Source organism: Macaca fascicularis, chromosome 1 (genome assembly GCF_037993035.2).
Source record: "Macaca fascicularis isolate 582-1 chromosome 1, T2T-MFA8v1.1".
Classification (NCBI taxonomy): domain Eukaryota; kingdom Metazoa; phylum Chordata; class Mammalia; order Primates; family Cercopithecidae; genus Macaca; species Macaca fascicularis.
The window spans coordinates 226,021,474-226,038,311 of record NC_088375.1 but is presented as its reverse complement, the minus strand read 5'-3'; positions in this window follow the sequence as shown (position 1 = coordinate 226,038,311).

The following is a 16,838-nucleotide window of genomic DNA, read 5'->3' as shown; positions in this document are numbered from 1 at the left end:
CCCAGCACTTTGGGAGGCCGAGGTGGGCGGATCACGAGGTCAGGAGATCGAGACCATCCTGGCTAACACAGTGAAACCCTGTCTCTACTAAATATACAAAAAAAAAAAAAAATTAGCCGGGCCTGGTGGCAGGCGCCTGTAGTCCCAGCTACTCGGGAGGCTGAGGCAGGAGAATGGCCTGAACCCTGGAGACAGAGCTTGCAGTGAGCCGAGATCGCGCCACTGCACTCCAGCCTGGGGGCGAGACTCCGTCTCAAAAACAAAAAACCTAACACATCCACAGAGTGACATATTATGATAGAGAAAACTAAACCCTAACACTAACCCTAGCTCAGTTGTGTTTTATAAAATCTAACAGAATTTTTTTAACTTCTTTTCAGGAGCCTGTGATAATATACTAATGAAAATGCACTTGCAAACCCAATGTAGAAAACAAATAACGTGACTCGTAGACTCAAGTGTGAATTGCAAAACTAAAGACATTTCAGAATAAAATATATGAGACATTGTTGAACAAGACCCAAAAAACACGAGCTGTTCAAAGACTCTTTTGGCTAAAGTAATATTAAAGATTTCATATGACATTATAATATGTGAAAGTCACAGATTGGGATAAGATCATTGTAATTTCCATAACCATGAAAGGGTTAGTGATCAGAATACATAAAGAAAGTTTACAGACCAGGCACGGTGCCTCATGCCTGTAATCCCAGCACTTCAGGAGGCCGAGGCGGGTATATCATGCGGTCAGGAGTTCAAGACCAGTCTTGCCAAGATGGTGAAACCCCATCTCTACTAAAAATATCAAAATCAGCCAGACAGATGGCATGCGACTGTAGTCCCCGCTACTTGGGAGGCTGAGGCAGGAGAATCGCTTGAACCCGGGAGGCGAAGGTTGCAGTGAGCCGAGATGGCACCACTGCACTCAGCCTGGATGACAGAGCAAGTGTCTGTCTCAGAAAAAAAAAAAAAAAATTTACAAATCTATGCAAAAAAGACAAGTAACCCAATAGAAAACTGGCCAAAGGATAAGAATAGGCAACCACAGGAGAAGACTTTGTATGTCCAACAAAAACAAAAGATGCTCAACCTACTCACTCATGTCTAAATTCTCAGCCTCCCGAGTAGCTGGGACCACAGGTGCACACCACCATGCCTGGCTTATTTTTGTATTTTTTGTAGAGATAGGGTTTTTCCAAGTTTCTCAGGCTGGTCTCGAACTCCTGAGCTCAAGCAATCCGCCTGCCTCAGTCTCCCAAAGTGCTGGGATTACAAGTGTGAGCTACCTTGCCCAGCCCATGTCTTAATTCTTTTTTTTTTTTTTTTTGAGACAGAGTCTCGCTTTGTCGCCCAGGCTGGAGTGCAGTGGCCGGATCTCAGCTCACTGCAAGCTCCACCTTCCGGGTTACGCCATTCTCCTGCCTCAGCCTCCCCAGTATCTGGGACTACAGGCGTCTGCCACCTCGCCCGGCTAGTTTTTTGTATTTTTTAGTAGAGATGGGGTTTCACCGTGTTAGCCAGGACGATCTCGATCTCCTTGACCTCGTGATCCACCCGTCTCGGCCTCCCAAAGTGCTGGGATTACAGGCTTAAGCCACCACACCCGGCCCATGTCTTAATTCTTGATAGTTTCATAGTTTCATTACACAACAATTTAGCAGCATGTGTATGTGTGTGTGTTCATTGTGGTAAGACACATATGACATAAAATTTGCCATCTTAAACGTGTTTTTTGTTTGTTTGTTTGTTTTTTGAGACTGGGTCTCCGTCTGTCACCCAGACTGGAGTGCAGTGGCACGATCTCAGCTTACTGCAACCTCCACCTCCTGGGTTCAAGTGATTCTCCCACTTGAGCCTCCGGAGTAGCTGAGATTACAGGCATACACCATCACACCTGGCTAATTTTTTTTTTTTAGTGGAAATGGGGTTTCACCACGTTGGCCAGGCTGGTCTCAAACTCCTGACCTCAAGTGATCCACCTGCCTGGGCCTCCCAAATTGCTGGGATTACAGCTGTGAGCCACCGTGCCCGGCCAGGACTGTTTTAAATGTTAAATATTTCCCAAGAACCTGTGACTAGATTATATCTACATAATGGTCTGTATCTGTGTGTGTGTGAAGAATTCTCCCCGTAGAGGTAGATTCTTGTCTTCCTAAGACAAATCTGAATCAGTCTAAGATCATATCATCCATGACTTGATCTCCTCCCTCCCCTTCGTCCCTGTTTAGATTCCATGGTCAGAGTCCTCTCTGCCGTGTGTACACCTTTAGCAACCTCCCCCTCACTTCCTCACACTCCCTGGGCAAAAACACAACCCTGGTGATAATTCCAATTTGCTGCCTGGTAGGCACCTGCACCTGTCCTGCCAAATGAGGCTGGCATCACACTGACGAGTTTCACTTTCAAATTCACAACCACAAACCTCACGTGGAGTCTTCATGCCCCTTGGCAATCATACAATGCTTATCCAGGTTAATTTCTCCCCTCATTTTCCAACCAGTTATCTTATAACCTCTCCTTTCTGCTCAAACCTCCAACACCTCCTCCCTTCCCCAGTTACTGGCTTTCTTTCGGTTCACTGTGAGTTAACTCCCAGTTAATGGCTTTCTTTCGGTTCACTGTGAATATTGACACAATCAGCAGAGAAGCTGTGTGATCTCCCCCTCCCCACACCTATCTATCTTCTCTAAATCCCCACCCTCTGGGCTCCTGCCTACTATTATAGACGAAGTATCTCTGCTACCAGAGCCCAGCCCTCTGCCTGTGCACTTGATCCAGTCCCCTCTGATTACTCATAGGTATCGCTCAGAAATTCTCCCCTCTCTCTGCTACATCAGGGTTTTTTGCTATTGTTGTTTTTGTTTTTCTCTCTGCTGGATCATTGCCATTAGAATATGCATAAGATAGTCCGGGCGCTGTGGCTCATGCCTGTAATCCCAGCAGTTTGGGAGGCTGAGGTGGGCAGATCACCTGAGGCCAGGAGTTCAAGACCAGTGTGACCAATATGGTGAAATCCCATCTCTACTAAAAATACAAAAATTAGCCAGACGTGGTGGCACATGCCTGCAATCCCAACTACTTGGGAGGCTGAAGCAAGAGAATCTCTTGAACCCAGGAGGCTGAGGTTGCAATGAGTCAAGATTGTGCCATTGCACTCCAACCTGGGCAACAACAGTGAAACCCCATCTTAAAAAAAAAAAAAAAAGAATATACATAAGTTTTTTTAGTCCCCTATAATAAGGCTTCTCTTAACTACGCTTTAGACATTATCTACTGCCCCATTTCTTTGCTCCCTTTTCCAGCAAAACACCTTTGAAAGAATTATCTACAGTTGCTGTATCCAATTTCTTGTTTCCTATTCTCTGTAAAATCCACCCCAATCTCACTCTAACTCAATCTCTCCTCCAAAATTTTCCTGTCAAAAAGAAGAGACAGTGACTCAAACCTATAATCCCAGCATTTTGGGAGGCCGAGGCAGGAGGATCATTTGAGGTCAGGAGTTCAAGACCAGCCTGTCCAACATGGCAAAAACCCCATCTCTACTAAAAACACAAAAATTAGCTGGGCATGGTGGCGCGTGCCTGTAATCCCAACTACTCACGAGGCTGAGGTACGAGAATCAACTGAACCTGGGAGGTAGAGGTTGCAGTGAGCCGAGATTGTGCCATTGCACTCCAGCCTGGGCAACAGAGACTCTGTCTCAAAAAAAAAAAAAAAAAAAAAAAAAAAAGGAGAGCCAGCTGGACTCCAAAAGTGAGTCCATCTTTCTACCGAGCCTGGGCCGGGTGACCCTATTTTGCCTCTTTCCCAGGCTTGACCACTATGTCATCATCAAGTTCCCACTGCGTCTGCCATGAAGAAGATGGAAGACAACAACACACTTGTGTTCACTGTGGATGTTAAAAGCCAACGACAACAAGTCACACAGGCTGTGAAGAAGCTCTATGATGTGGATGTGGCCAAGGCCAACACCCCAATTCGGCCTGATGGAGAGAAGAAGGCATATGTTTGACTGGCTTCTGATTATGATGCTTTGAATATTGCCAACAAAATTGGGATCATCTAAACTGAGTCCAGCTGGCTAATTCTTATCTGATACAATTGATCACTGCTCCTGCCTCCTCTTTGCCAGAGGGGCTCTTGCCATTTTGTGAATTTTATCTCCAGAAACCCAACCGGGTTCTCACAGTGAAGATTGGAAAACCCCTCCCCTCACACTTCAGCAGGGGAGAGGAAAAGCAGCCATTTTGGAATACACCCAGAACACTGATGATTTTGGGGGGGATTTTTTTTTTTTTTTTTTTTTTTTGAGACAGGGTTTTGCTCTTGTTGCCCAGGCTGGAGTGTAATTGCGTGATCTTGGCTCACTGCAACCTCCACCTCCTGGGTTCAAGTGATTCTCCTGCCTCACCCTCCCAAGTAGCTGGGATTACATGCATGCACCACCACGCCTGGCTAATTTTGTATTTTTAGTAGAGATGAGGTTTCTCCATATCAGTCAGCCTGGTTTTGAACTCCCGACCTCAGGTGATCTGCCTGCCTTGGCCTCCCAAAGTGCGGGGATTACGGGCGTGAGCCACTCCACCCGACCCAGAACACTGTTCTTAATAAGGCCTGCCCTGAAAGGAAACTACAGTCATACACTGCATAAAACGTTTTGGTCAACAACAGACCACATATATGATGATCATCCCAGAAAATACCATATTTTTACTGTACCCTTTTAATGTTTAGATTTGTTTAGATAAGGCCAGGTGCAGTGGCTCACGTCTGTAATCCCCCAGCAGCACTTTGGGAGGCAGAGGCAGGAGGATCCCTTGAGTCTGGGAAGTGGAGGCTGCAGTGAGCTGAGATCTGGCCACTGCACTCCAGCCGGGGAGACAGAGCAAGACTCTGTCTCAGAAAAAAGAAAGAAAGAAAGAAAACAAAAGAAAAAAGCTTTATCAGACAAACAAAAATTGAGAAAATTCACATCCATAATCCCAGCATTTTGGGAAGCTGAGGCAGGGAGGCCCCCTTGGGCCCAGGAGTTCAAGACCAGCCTGGACAACACAGTGAGACCCCCGCCTCTACAAAAAATTACAAAACTTAGCCAGTCATGGTGGCACATGCCTGTGGTCCCACCTACTCTGGAGGTTGAGGTGGGAGGATCACACAAGCCAGGAAGGTCAGGACTGCAGTAAGCCATGATTGCGCCACTGCACTCCACCCTGGGTGACAGACCAAGACTCTTGCCTCAAAAAAAAAAAAAAAAAAAAATTGAGGAAATTTTTGCCGGCAGACCTGCTTTGCAAAAAATGTTTAAAGTAGTTTTTTTGTTTGTTTCTGTTTTTGCTTTTTGAGGCAGAGTCTCACTCTGTTGCCCAGGCTGGAGTGCAATGGCGTGATATCGACTCACTGCAACCTCCACTTTCCGGTTCAAGTGATTCTCTTGCCTCAGCCTCCCGAGTAGCTGGGACTGTACACGCGCACCACCACACCCGGCTTATTTTTGTATTGTTAGTAGCAACAGGGCTTCACCATGTTGGCCAGACTGATCTCGAACTCCTGACCTCTGGTGATCTGCCCGCCCTCCCAAAGTGCTGGGATTACAGATGTGAGCCACTGCACCTGCCCTAAAGTTTTTTCTTTCTTTTTTTTTGCCTGGGCACAGTGGCTCATGCCTGTAATCCTAGCATTTTGGGAGGTCAAGGCAGGCAGACTGCTTGAGCCCAGGAGTCCAAGACCAGCCTGGGCAACATGGCAAAAACTCATCTCTACAAAAAAAAAAAAAAAAAAATACAAAAAATTGGCGGCATGTGGTGGTGCACACCTGTAATCCCAGCTACCCAGGAGGCTGAGGTGGGAGGATCACCTGAGCTCAGGAGGTCAAGGCTGCCGTGAGATGAGATTGCACCATTGTACATCAGCCTGGGTGACAGAGTGAGATGCTGTCTCAAAAAAAAAAATAAAATAAAATAAAATAAGGCCGGGCGCAGTGGCTCATGCCAGTAATCCTAGCGCTTTGGGAGGCTGAGGCGGGCAGGTTGCCTGAGCTCAGGAGTTCAAGACCAGCCTGGGCAACATGGTGAAACCCTGTCTCTACTAAAATACAAAAAATTAGCCAGGCATGGCAGCGTGCATCTGTAGTCCCAGCTACTCAGGAGGCTGAGGCAGGAGAATTGCTTAAACCCAAGAGGAGGAGGTTGCAGTGAGCCGAGATTGAGCCACTTCACTCCAGCCTGGGCGACAGAGTGAGACTCTGTCTCCAAAAAAATAAATAAATAAAAAATTTAAATTAAAAAAAGTTTTTAAGAGAGATGAAAAATGACATTGGTCAGAAACTCAGAAACGCACGAAGAAAGGATGAACATTAGAAAAGGATTAAGTGAAGATAAAATAATTTTACATGAAGTGACACAAAAAATCTAAGGAATAAATATATGTTGAAGGAGAAAGTTAACACACAAAAAGACATTTATGGAATGGCACCATTCATATGAATTATAAAAACATACTAAACAGGCTGGGCCCGGGGGCTCACGCCTGTAATCCCAGCACTTTGGGAGGCCGAGACAGGAGGATCACGAGGTCAGGAGATCGACACCATCCTGGCTAACACGGTGAAACCCTGTCTCCACTAAAAAATACAAAAAACTAGCTGGACGAGGGGCGGGCGCCTGTAGTTCCAGCTACTTGGGAGGCTGAGGCAGGAGAATGGCGTAAAAACCCGGGAGGCGGAGCTTGCAGAGCTGAGATCTGGCCACTGCACTCCAGCCTGGGCAACAGAGCAAGACTCTGTCTCAAAAAAAAAAATACAAAAATACAAAAATACAAAAAATTAGCCGGGCATGGTGGTGGGCGCCTGTAGTCCCAGCTACTCGGGAGGCTGAGGCAGGAGACTGGCGTGAACCCAGGAGGCGGAGCTTGCAGTGAGCCAAGATGGTGCCACCGCACTCTAGCCTGGGTGACAGAGCGAGACTCCGTCTCAAAAAAAAAAAAAGATGGCTGTGGCCTAGCATGGTGGTATGGGCCTGTGGTTCCAGCTACTCAGGAGGCTGAGGCAGGAGGATTGCTTGAACCCAAGAGGTCGAGGCTGCAGTGAGCTGTGATCGTGCCACTGCACTCCAGCCTGAGCGACAGAGTGAGACCGCGTCTCTAAAAAATAAATAAATAGGCTGTGCGCAGTGGCTCATGACTGTAATCCCAGCATTTTAGGAGGCCAAGGTTGGCAGATTGCTTGAGCCCAGGAGTTCAAGACCAGCCTGGGCAACATGGCAAGACCCTGCCTTTACAAAAAATACAAAAATTAGCCCAGCTTAGTGGCAAACGCCTGCAGTCCTAAGTACTGGGGAGGCTGAGTTGGGAGGATCACTTGAAGCCCAGGAGACAGAAGTTGCAGTGAGCCGAGATTGTGCCACTGTAGTCTAGCCTGGGCAACAGAGTGAGACTCTGTCTCAAAAAAAAAAAAAAAAGTGAAAAAGGCAGATAATATATTAGTATTATGAAATTAGTTTTGACCTCACAGACCCTGAGAAAGGGTCCCCAAACCTCACTTGAGAACTATTGATTAATCCAAATCAAGCTCAACAATGGGAAGTCGTCCTTCCAGTTGGGGCCTAATTGAAGTCCTGGCTTCCTGACTTGGTTGTGAGGTTCCTAGAATCATAGAGCCACAAAGCCACAGAGCCACAGAACGAATGTTTAGGGAACAGCAGGGCAAGTAACTAACATGAAACCAACTAGTGAGTCTCAACTACACACTGCTATAGACCGTGTGACATCATTAAGCACAGGTCTTTTTTATTGGCTTGCGCACTGCATTTTTTTTTTTTTGAGACAGAATCTTTCTCTGTCACCAGGCTGGAGTCATCTTGGCTCACTGCAACCTCCACCTCCCGGGTTCAAGAGATTCCTCTGCCTCAGCCTTCCTAGTAGCTGGGACTACAAGCACATGCCATCATGCCCGGCTAATTTTTGTATTTTATTTTATTTTATTTTATTTGAGGCCGATTCTCACTGTCGCCCAGGCTGGAGTGCAGTGGTCCGATCTCGGCTCACTGCAAGCTCCGCCTCCCAGGTTCACGCCATTCTCTTGCCTCAGCCTCCTGAGTAGCTGGGACTACAGGTGCCTGCCACCACGCCTGGCTAATTTTTTTGTATTGTTAGTAGAGACGGGGTTTCACTGTGTTAGCCACAATGGTCTCGATCTCCTGATCTCGTGATCCACCCACCTCGGCCTCCCAAAGTGCTGAGATTACAGGCTTGAGCCACCACGCCTGGCCAATTTTTGTATTTTAAGTAGAGATGGAGTTTCACCGTGTTGGCCAGGATGGTCTCAATCTCTTTTTTTTTTTTTTTTTTTTTTTTTGAGACGGAGTCTCGCTCTGTCACCCAGGCTGGAGTGCAGTGGCCGGATCTCAGCTCACTGCAAGCTCCTCCTCTCGGGTTCACGCCATTCTCCTGCCTCAGCCTCCCGAGTAGCTGGGACTACAGGCACCCGCCACTTCGCCCGGCTAGTTTTTTTTTTTTTTTTTTTTTTTTTTTTTTTTTTTTTTTTTTGAGACGGAGTCTGGCTCTGTCGCCCAGGCTGGAGTGCAGTGGCGCGATCTCGGCTCACTGCAAGCTCCGCCTCCCGGGTTCACGCCATTCTCCTGCCTCAGCCTCCCGAGTAGCTGGGACTACAGGCGCCCACAACCGCGCCCGGCTAATTTTTTTTGTATTTTTAGTAGAGACGGGGTTTCACCGTGGTCTCGATCTCCTGACCTTGTGATCCGCCCGCCTCGGCCTCCCAAAGTGCTGGGATTACAGGCGTGAGCCACCGCGCCCGGCCTAGTTTTTTGTATTTTTTAGTAGAGACGGGGTTTCACCGGCTTGAGCCACCGTGCCCGGCTCACACTCTTTAAATGACTTTTTAAAATAAAAAAATGCGGCCGGGCGCGGTGTTTTCCCAGCACTTTGGGAGGCCAAGGCAGACAGATCACGAGGTCAAGAGATTGAGACCGGCCGGGCGCGGTGGCTCAAGCCTGTAATCTCAGCACTTTGGGAGGCCGAGATGGGCGGATCATGAGGTCAGGAGATCGAGACCATCCTGGCTAACACGGTGAAACCCCGTCTCTACTAAAAAATACAAAAAGCTAGCCGGGCGAGGTGGCGGGCGCCTGTAGTCCCAGCTACTCGGGAGGCTGAGGCAGGAGAATGGCGTGAACCCGGGAGGCGGAGCTTGCAGTGAGCTGAGATCCGGCCACTGCACTCCAGCCCGGGTGACAGAGCGAGACTCCGTCCCAAAAAAAAAAAAAAAAAAAAAAAAAACTAGCCGGGCGAGGTGGCGGGCGCCTGTGGTCCCAGCTACTCCGGAGGCTGAGGTAGGAGAATGGCGTAAACCCGGGAGGCGGAGCTTGCAGTGAGCTGAGATCCGGCCACTGCACTCCAGCCTGGGCGACAGAGCCAGACTCAGTCTCAAAAAAAAAAAAAAAAAAAAGAGTGTGATGTGGCCAGGTGCAGTGGCTCATGCCTGTAATCCCAGATTTTTAGAGGCCACGGCAGAAAAATCACTTGAGGCCAGCAGTTTGAGACCAGCCTGGGCGACAGAGTGAAACTCAGTCTCTATGAAAAATTTTTAAAAATTTTCCAGGCACAAGTGGCTCATGCCTGTAATCCCAGCACTTTGGGAGGCCAAGGTGGGTGGATTACCTGAGGTCAGAAGTTCAAGACCAGCCTGGCCAACATGGTGAAACCCCATCTCTACTAAAAATACAAAATTAGCCAGGCGTGGTGGTGGGTGCCTGTAGTCCCACCTACTTGGGAGACTGAGGCAGGAGAATCACTTGAACCTGGGAGGCGGAGGTTGCAGTGAACTGATATCGTGCCATTGCACAACAGCCTAGGTGACAAGAGCAAAACTTCTCAAAAAATTTTTTTTTTTTTTTTTTTTTTTAATTAGCCATGTGTGGTGGTACATGCCTGTGATCCTAGCTACTAGGGAGGTGGAAGTGGGAGGATCACTTGAGCCCAGCGGTTTACGGCTGACGTGAGCCCTGATCTTGCCACTGCACTCCAGCCTGGGTGACAGAGCGAGACTCCATCTCAAAAAAAAAAAAAAAAAAAAAAAGAGTGTTGTCCACAGTTTATTTTATTTTTATTTTTATTTTTATTTTTAGGTTTTTTGAGACGGAGTCTCGCTCTGTTGCCCAGGCTGGAGTGCAGTGGTGCGATCTCGGCTCACTGCAAGCTCCCCCTCCCTGGTTCACACCATTCTCCGCCTCAGCCTGCGGAGTAGCTGGGACTACAGGCGCCCGCCACCACGCCCGGCTAATTTCTTGCATCTTTATTTTTTTTTTATTTTTATTTTTTTTTTTGAGACGGAGTCTCGCTCTGTCACCCAGGCTGGAGTGCAGTGGCCGGATCTCAGCTCACTGCAAGCTCCGCCTCCCGGGTTCACGCCATTCTCCTGCCTCAGCCTCCCGAGTAGCTGGGACTACAGGCGCCTGCCACCTCGCCCGGCTAAGTTTTTGTATTTTTAGCTGGGACTATGGGACTGCATCTTTAATAGAGACGAGGTTTCACCGTGGTCTCGATCTCCTGATCTCGTGATCCGCCCGCCTCGGCCTCTCGAAGTGCTGGGATTACAGGAGTGAGCCACTGCACCCGGCCTATTTTAATTTTTTTTTTTTTTTTTTTTTTTTTGAGACGGAGTCTCGCTGTGTCTCCCAGGCTGGAGTGCAGTGGCGTGATCTCAGCTCACTGCAAACTCCGCCTCCCGGGTTCACGCCATTCTCCCGCCTCAGCCTCCCAAGTAGCTGAGACTACAGGCGCCCGCCACCACGCCCGGCTAGTTTTTTGTATTTTTAGTAGAGACGGGGTTTCACCATGTTAGCCAGGATAGTCTCGATCTCCTGACCTCGTGATCCACCCGCCTCGGCCTCCCAAAGTGCTGGGATTACAGGCTTGAGCCACCGCGCCCGGCCTTTTTTTTTTTTTTTTTTTTTGAGACGGAGTTTCACTCTTGTTGCCCAGGCTGGAGTGGAATGGTAAGATCTCAGCTCACTGCCGCCTCCGCCTCCTGGGTTCAAGCGATTCTCTTGCCTCAGCCTCCCGAGTAGCTGGGATTATAAGGCGCCCATCACCACTCCCAGCTATTGTTTTGTATTTTTAGTAGAGACAGGGTTTCATCATGTTGGCCAGGCTAGTCTCAAACTCCTGACCTTGGGTGATCCACCCGCCTCGGCCTCCCGAAGTGCTGGGATTATCCGCGTGAGCCACCACGCCTGGCCTTTTAAAAAAAATTTTAACACACAGGGTCTCACTGTGTTGTTCAGGCTTGAGTGGTGCATTTTTTTTTTCTTTTTTTTTCTTTTTTTTTGAGACGGAGTCTTGCTCAGTCGCCCAGGCTGGAGTGCAGTGGCACGATCTCAGCTCACTGCAAGCTCCCCCTCCCGGGTTCACGCCATTCTCCTGCCTCAGCCTCCTGAGTAGCTGGGACTACAGGCGCCCCTCACCACGCCCGGCTAATTTTTTTTTTTTTTTTGTATTTTCAGTAGAGACGGGGTTTCACCGTGTTAGCCAGGATGGTCTCGATCTCCTGACCTCGTGACCTGTCCGCCTCGGCCTCCCAAAGTGGTGGGATTACAGGCGTGAGCCACCGCGCCCGGCCGAGTGGTGCACATTTGAAGAGAAAAAGGCATAAACAACTTTGTTTCCCAACATCTAAGGCAAGGTTTCTGATTCCAAGGATTCCTCGAGTGCCCAAAACCCCTGGAATTACATAAAGGGAATGCGAGGGTGTCGATGTATATCTGTGTATGTGTGTGCACGTGCGTGTGAGCAGCTGACACGTACATTTTTGGGGGAGGCAGAGCCACAGCACTTGATGGGGTTTCAAAGGGAGTCCATGTCTCAGAAGATGGCTACAAACCACTGCTCTGAAGGCAAGGTCATCCAGGGAACGGCTGCTTAGAGCTTTCCTCTCTCCACTGCGTGCGGGCTGGGGAATCTGGCCGCTGCTTTTTCTGCTCGCAGGCTGTCTTTCTGCACGCTCTCCACTGGTGCGAGGGTGGAGACTTCTCTCAGCTCGAGCCGTTTGCTCCACTGTCTCATGACACGAAAACAGATGCGCACGAAACAGCCCATTCATTAAAAGAATCACGTGAAGAATGACCTCCACCTGCGGAAGTCATCAAATAACAGAATAATTCAGGGCTGGAGGGGCAGGGAGGGGACATCTAGATGCGGAGAGCTCATTTGTCTTTTTGTTCTCGCAGTTTGGCTAAGAATGACCAAATGTTCATAGAAATATGAACCCTGTAAACATAGCATTTGAAACTCCAAATATTTTAATCCTTGAACATATATAGGATGGATAGTGTTGGACTAACTTCAGATCTGGGTAGCTAAAGATTTCTCTAATTGGGCCGGGCGCGGTGTCTCACGCCTGTAATCCCAGCACTTTGGGAGGCTGAGGCAGGAGGATCACAAGGTCAGGAAATCGAGACCATCCTGGCTAACACGGTGAAACCCCGTCTCCACTAAAAATACAAAAAATTAGCCAGGCGTGGTGGCGGGCACCTGTAGTCCCAGCTACTTGGGAGGCTGAGGCAGAAGAATGGCGTGAACCTGGGAGGCAGAGCTTGCAGTGAGCTGAGATCGCGCCACTGCACTCCAGCCTGGGCGATAGAGCGAGACTCGGTCTCTAAAAAAAAAAAAAAAAAAAAAAAAAGATTTCTCTAATTGGAAATAAATAGTAAAAGAAATTATATTTGAGACCAGGTGCTGCGGTGGCTCACACCTGTAATCCCAGCACTTTGGGAGGCCGAGGTGGGCAGATCACTTGAGGTCAGGATTTTGAGACCAGCCTGGCCAACATGGTGAAACCCCATCTCTACTAAAAATACAAAAATTAGCTGGGCTTGGTGGCAGGCGCCTGTAGTCCCAGCTGCTCAGGAGGCTGAGGCAGGACAATCACTTGAACCTGGAAGGCAGAGGCTGCAGTGAGCTGAGAACGTGCCACTGCACTCCAGCCTGGGCAACAGAGCAAGACTCTGCCAAAAAAAAAAAAGAGAGAGAGAAAAGAAAGAAATTATATTTCAGAAAAATAAAATCTCGTCTTTTTTCCTCTAACCATCTAAAGTTCAATACCATGATAACCAAGTTCTTTCATTCAGTTGTCTTTGCAGGTTCATGTTTATTAATCAGCTGTACTTTCCAAAATCATATTATTAGTGGAGGATTCTGAGTAGTGAAAATTAGTAGCTTGATGTCTCATCTAAATGCCAAAAATATGCAGCCGAAATACAGTTAAAAATAACTTTAATTGAACAAATGTTTGAAATAACTCATCATTTATTTTTGTATATTTCGTGACACAATGAAAAGATGTCATGGCCATTTCTGGAAAAAGAGATTTATCTGCCAAGAGGCATGTGTGCTGACCTTCAAATTCACAAGTGCTGAAACTGCTAATGACCAACGAAAGTGTTTCCTCTGAGTGGGATTCCATATCCCCCCAGACCTCTACTGCTGTATTCTGTTTTTACCTTGCAGCAATAAAAAGTAGCTCATTCTTGGTTTTTATCTGGCAAAATATCACAATTTAATTAAATTATTTTGGTCTGAGTCCAAAACAGTCTCTCCACAGTGTCCCGAAAGTTATAGGTTTTCTGACGGATGCCAAGACCATTAAGCCCACTTTATGATGATTGTACACCCATGTATCATGTTCATCTATATTTTACAGTTCATTATTTAACAGTGCTTATTTCAAAGGGTAAAGTCTTTATAGGATCATTTGGCTGATTCTTAACTTGGCTAATTTACAAATAATTTCACAAATATCTTTTTGTCACTGTTATTTGTCCACAAAGATCTGATCGAGAGTATGGAATCTTTACATTATAAATGCTTCACTGCTTTACCCAGATGCCCCTTATGGTTTCCTTATGACAAATAATGACCACTCTGTCAAATAAATGCAATACACATTCATAATGTGGTGAACTGATTTTTTAAACAACTCTTCCTTCTTTATACCTTTCAGAAATCAATAATCTAAGTTGTATTTCCTGCTCATTAATGCACAATAAAAGCCATCATATAAAAAAAGAAAGCTAAAAAAATGGAAAAAATAACAAAAGATCTTTTTCATAATAAAACATTTTGGGTTACTAATGAAACTAAAAGTATGAAAATTCTAAAAGTTTCATATACATGCAATAAATTATCCTAAAGACTGAAATGCATGTAATGTTTATAAGGCTGTTTTCTGGGCTGGGGAAATACACTAGGGACACTAGCCAGATCACTGGAATTCTAGCCAATGCCTCTTTTCATTTTTTATAGAGAAACACAAGTCGATTTTTGATGCTTATTAAAAAAAAAAAAAGTGATTCCTTGATTCACATCTTAAGTGAAAAATATAATTTATTAACAAAGGGTAAGAACATCAGAACTATCCATAATAATTGGTCTATCACACAAATATTTGTTCCCTTCCTACACAGGACTGTTTTCTGGGAGCAGAGAATCACTGTGGATTTAGCAAGGGCCTTGGAAGCCCCCAGGATGCTTTACACTGGATTTCATTAGCTACCTGGTATCTCTTTGTGGTTGATAAGTAAACTGCTGCATTTCTTTTTTTTCTTTCTCTTTTTTTTTTTTTTTTTTTTTGAGACGGAGTCTCGCTCTGTCGCCCAGGCTGGAGTGCAGTGGCCCGGATCTCAGCTCACTGCAAGCTCTGCCTCCCGGGTTCCCGCCATTCTCCTGCCTCAGCCTCCCGAGTAGCTGGGACTACTTTTGCTGGGACTACTTTTGCTGGGACTACAGGTGCCCGCCACCTCGCCCGGCTAGTTTTTTGTATTTTTTAGTAGAGACGGGGTTTCACCGTGTTAGCCAGGATGGTCTCGATCTCCTGACCTCGTGATCCGCCCGTCTCGGCCTCCCAAAGTGCTGGGATTACAGGCTTGAGCCACCGCGCCCGGCCAAACTGCTGCATTTCTAACTAGAATCGACTGGGTCATCCCGAATTACTTCAGTCTAGTACTGCAGTTTTCCCAACAAAGACATGGAGGCACAGCAGAGGGTGAATCCACAGTTATCAAGCTGGGGATTAGACCAGGAAGGCTCCTTCCAGATAAAGTAGCTATCTGCCATGACTGTGGTGGGAGGGGCAGGTTAATGTAGAATATCACTTATCGCGGTACACAAAACTTCAGTTACTTGAAGAGTTAAATAGGCTGGGCACAGTGGCTCGCGCCTGTAATCCCAAGACTTTGGGAGGCTGAGGCGAGCAGATCTCTTGAGGTCAGGAGTTTGAGACCAGCCTGGGCAACACAGTTTTAAAATTCTACAAAAACATTTTAAAAATTTAGCCAGGTGTCGTAGTTCACACCTGTCATCCCAGCACTTTGGGAGGCCGACATGGGCAGATCTCTTGAGGCCCGGAGTTTGAGACCAGCCTGGCCAACATGGAGAAACCCCATCTCTATTTTAAAAAACACAGAACTAGCTGGGCATGGTGGCGCATGCCTGTAATCCCAGCTACTCAGGAGGCTGAGGCCGGAGAATCATTTGAACCTGGGAGTCAGAGGTAGTGAGATAAAATTGAGCCACTGCACTCTAGCCTGGGTGACATAGCAAGACCATGTTTCAAAAAAAAATTTTTTTTAATTAAAAAATTAGCCAGGTGTAAGGGCACATGCCTATAGTCTCAGCTACTCAGAAGGCTGAGGTGGGAGGATCTGCCTGAGCCTAGGAGGTCAAAGCTGCAGTGAGCTATGATTGTGCCACTAGCCTCCAGCCTCAGAAGCCTATAATCTGGGAGGCCAAGGCTGGCAGATCACTTGAGGTCAGGAGTTCAAGACCAGCCTGGCCAACATGCTGAAACCCCGTCTCTACTAAAAATACAAAAATTAGCTGGGTATGGTGGTATACCTGTAATCCCAGCTATTCCAGAGTCTGAAGGAGGAGAATTGCCTGAAAGGTGGAGGTTGCAGTAAGCTGAGGCTGCACTCCAGCCTGAGCAACGGAGCCAGATTCCATCTCAAAACAAAACAAAACAAAACAAAAAAACAACAAACAGTTAAATATAACAAAATCTCTAAACATGGGTGAAATTTAGGTGACTGCTTACCTTCTCAGTCTTCCAACTGCCAAAGGTTGGAATGGCCCTGGGCCCAGTCCTCAGCTTTCTTTTCTTTCTCTACACTTGCAACTTGGATGCCAAATTCATACTTATGACTTTAAATAAAGCTATATACTGAAACTCCCAAGTATATATCTCTAGCCCTCTTCCTCAAACTCCAGATTCATGGATCTACATGCCTACATATAAGTCTGATGGACGTCTGATATGGTTTGACTGTGTCCCCACTCAAATCTCATGTTGAATTGTAGCTCCCATAATCCCCTATGTCATGGGAGGGACCTGGTGGGAGGTAATTGATTCATGGGGTTGGGTTTTTCCCGTGCTGTTCTCGTGACACTGAATAAGTCTCACGAGATCTGGTTTTATAAAGGGGGGTTCCCTGCACACGCCCTCTTGCCTGCCACCATGTAAGACATGCCTTTGCTCCTCCTGTACTTTCTACCATGGCTGTGAGGCCTCCTCAGCCATGTGGAACTGTGAGCCCATTAAACCTCTTTTTCTTTATAAATAATCCAGTCTTGGGTATTTCTTGTAGCAGTGTGAGAACAGACTAATACAGCATCTTAAATTGATTAGGGCTAAAACCAAAGCCCAGCTTTCCCTCTCTCAAACCTGCTCCTTCCCTGGGTTTCTCCATCTTGGTGGATGGCAGCTCCCTCCTTCCAGTTGATGGAGTTGTTCCACAACCTCATCATCATTGTCGATCCCCCTCTTTTATACA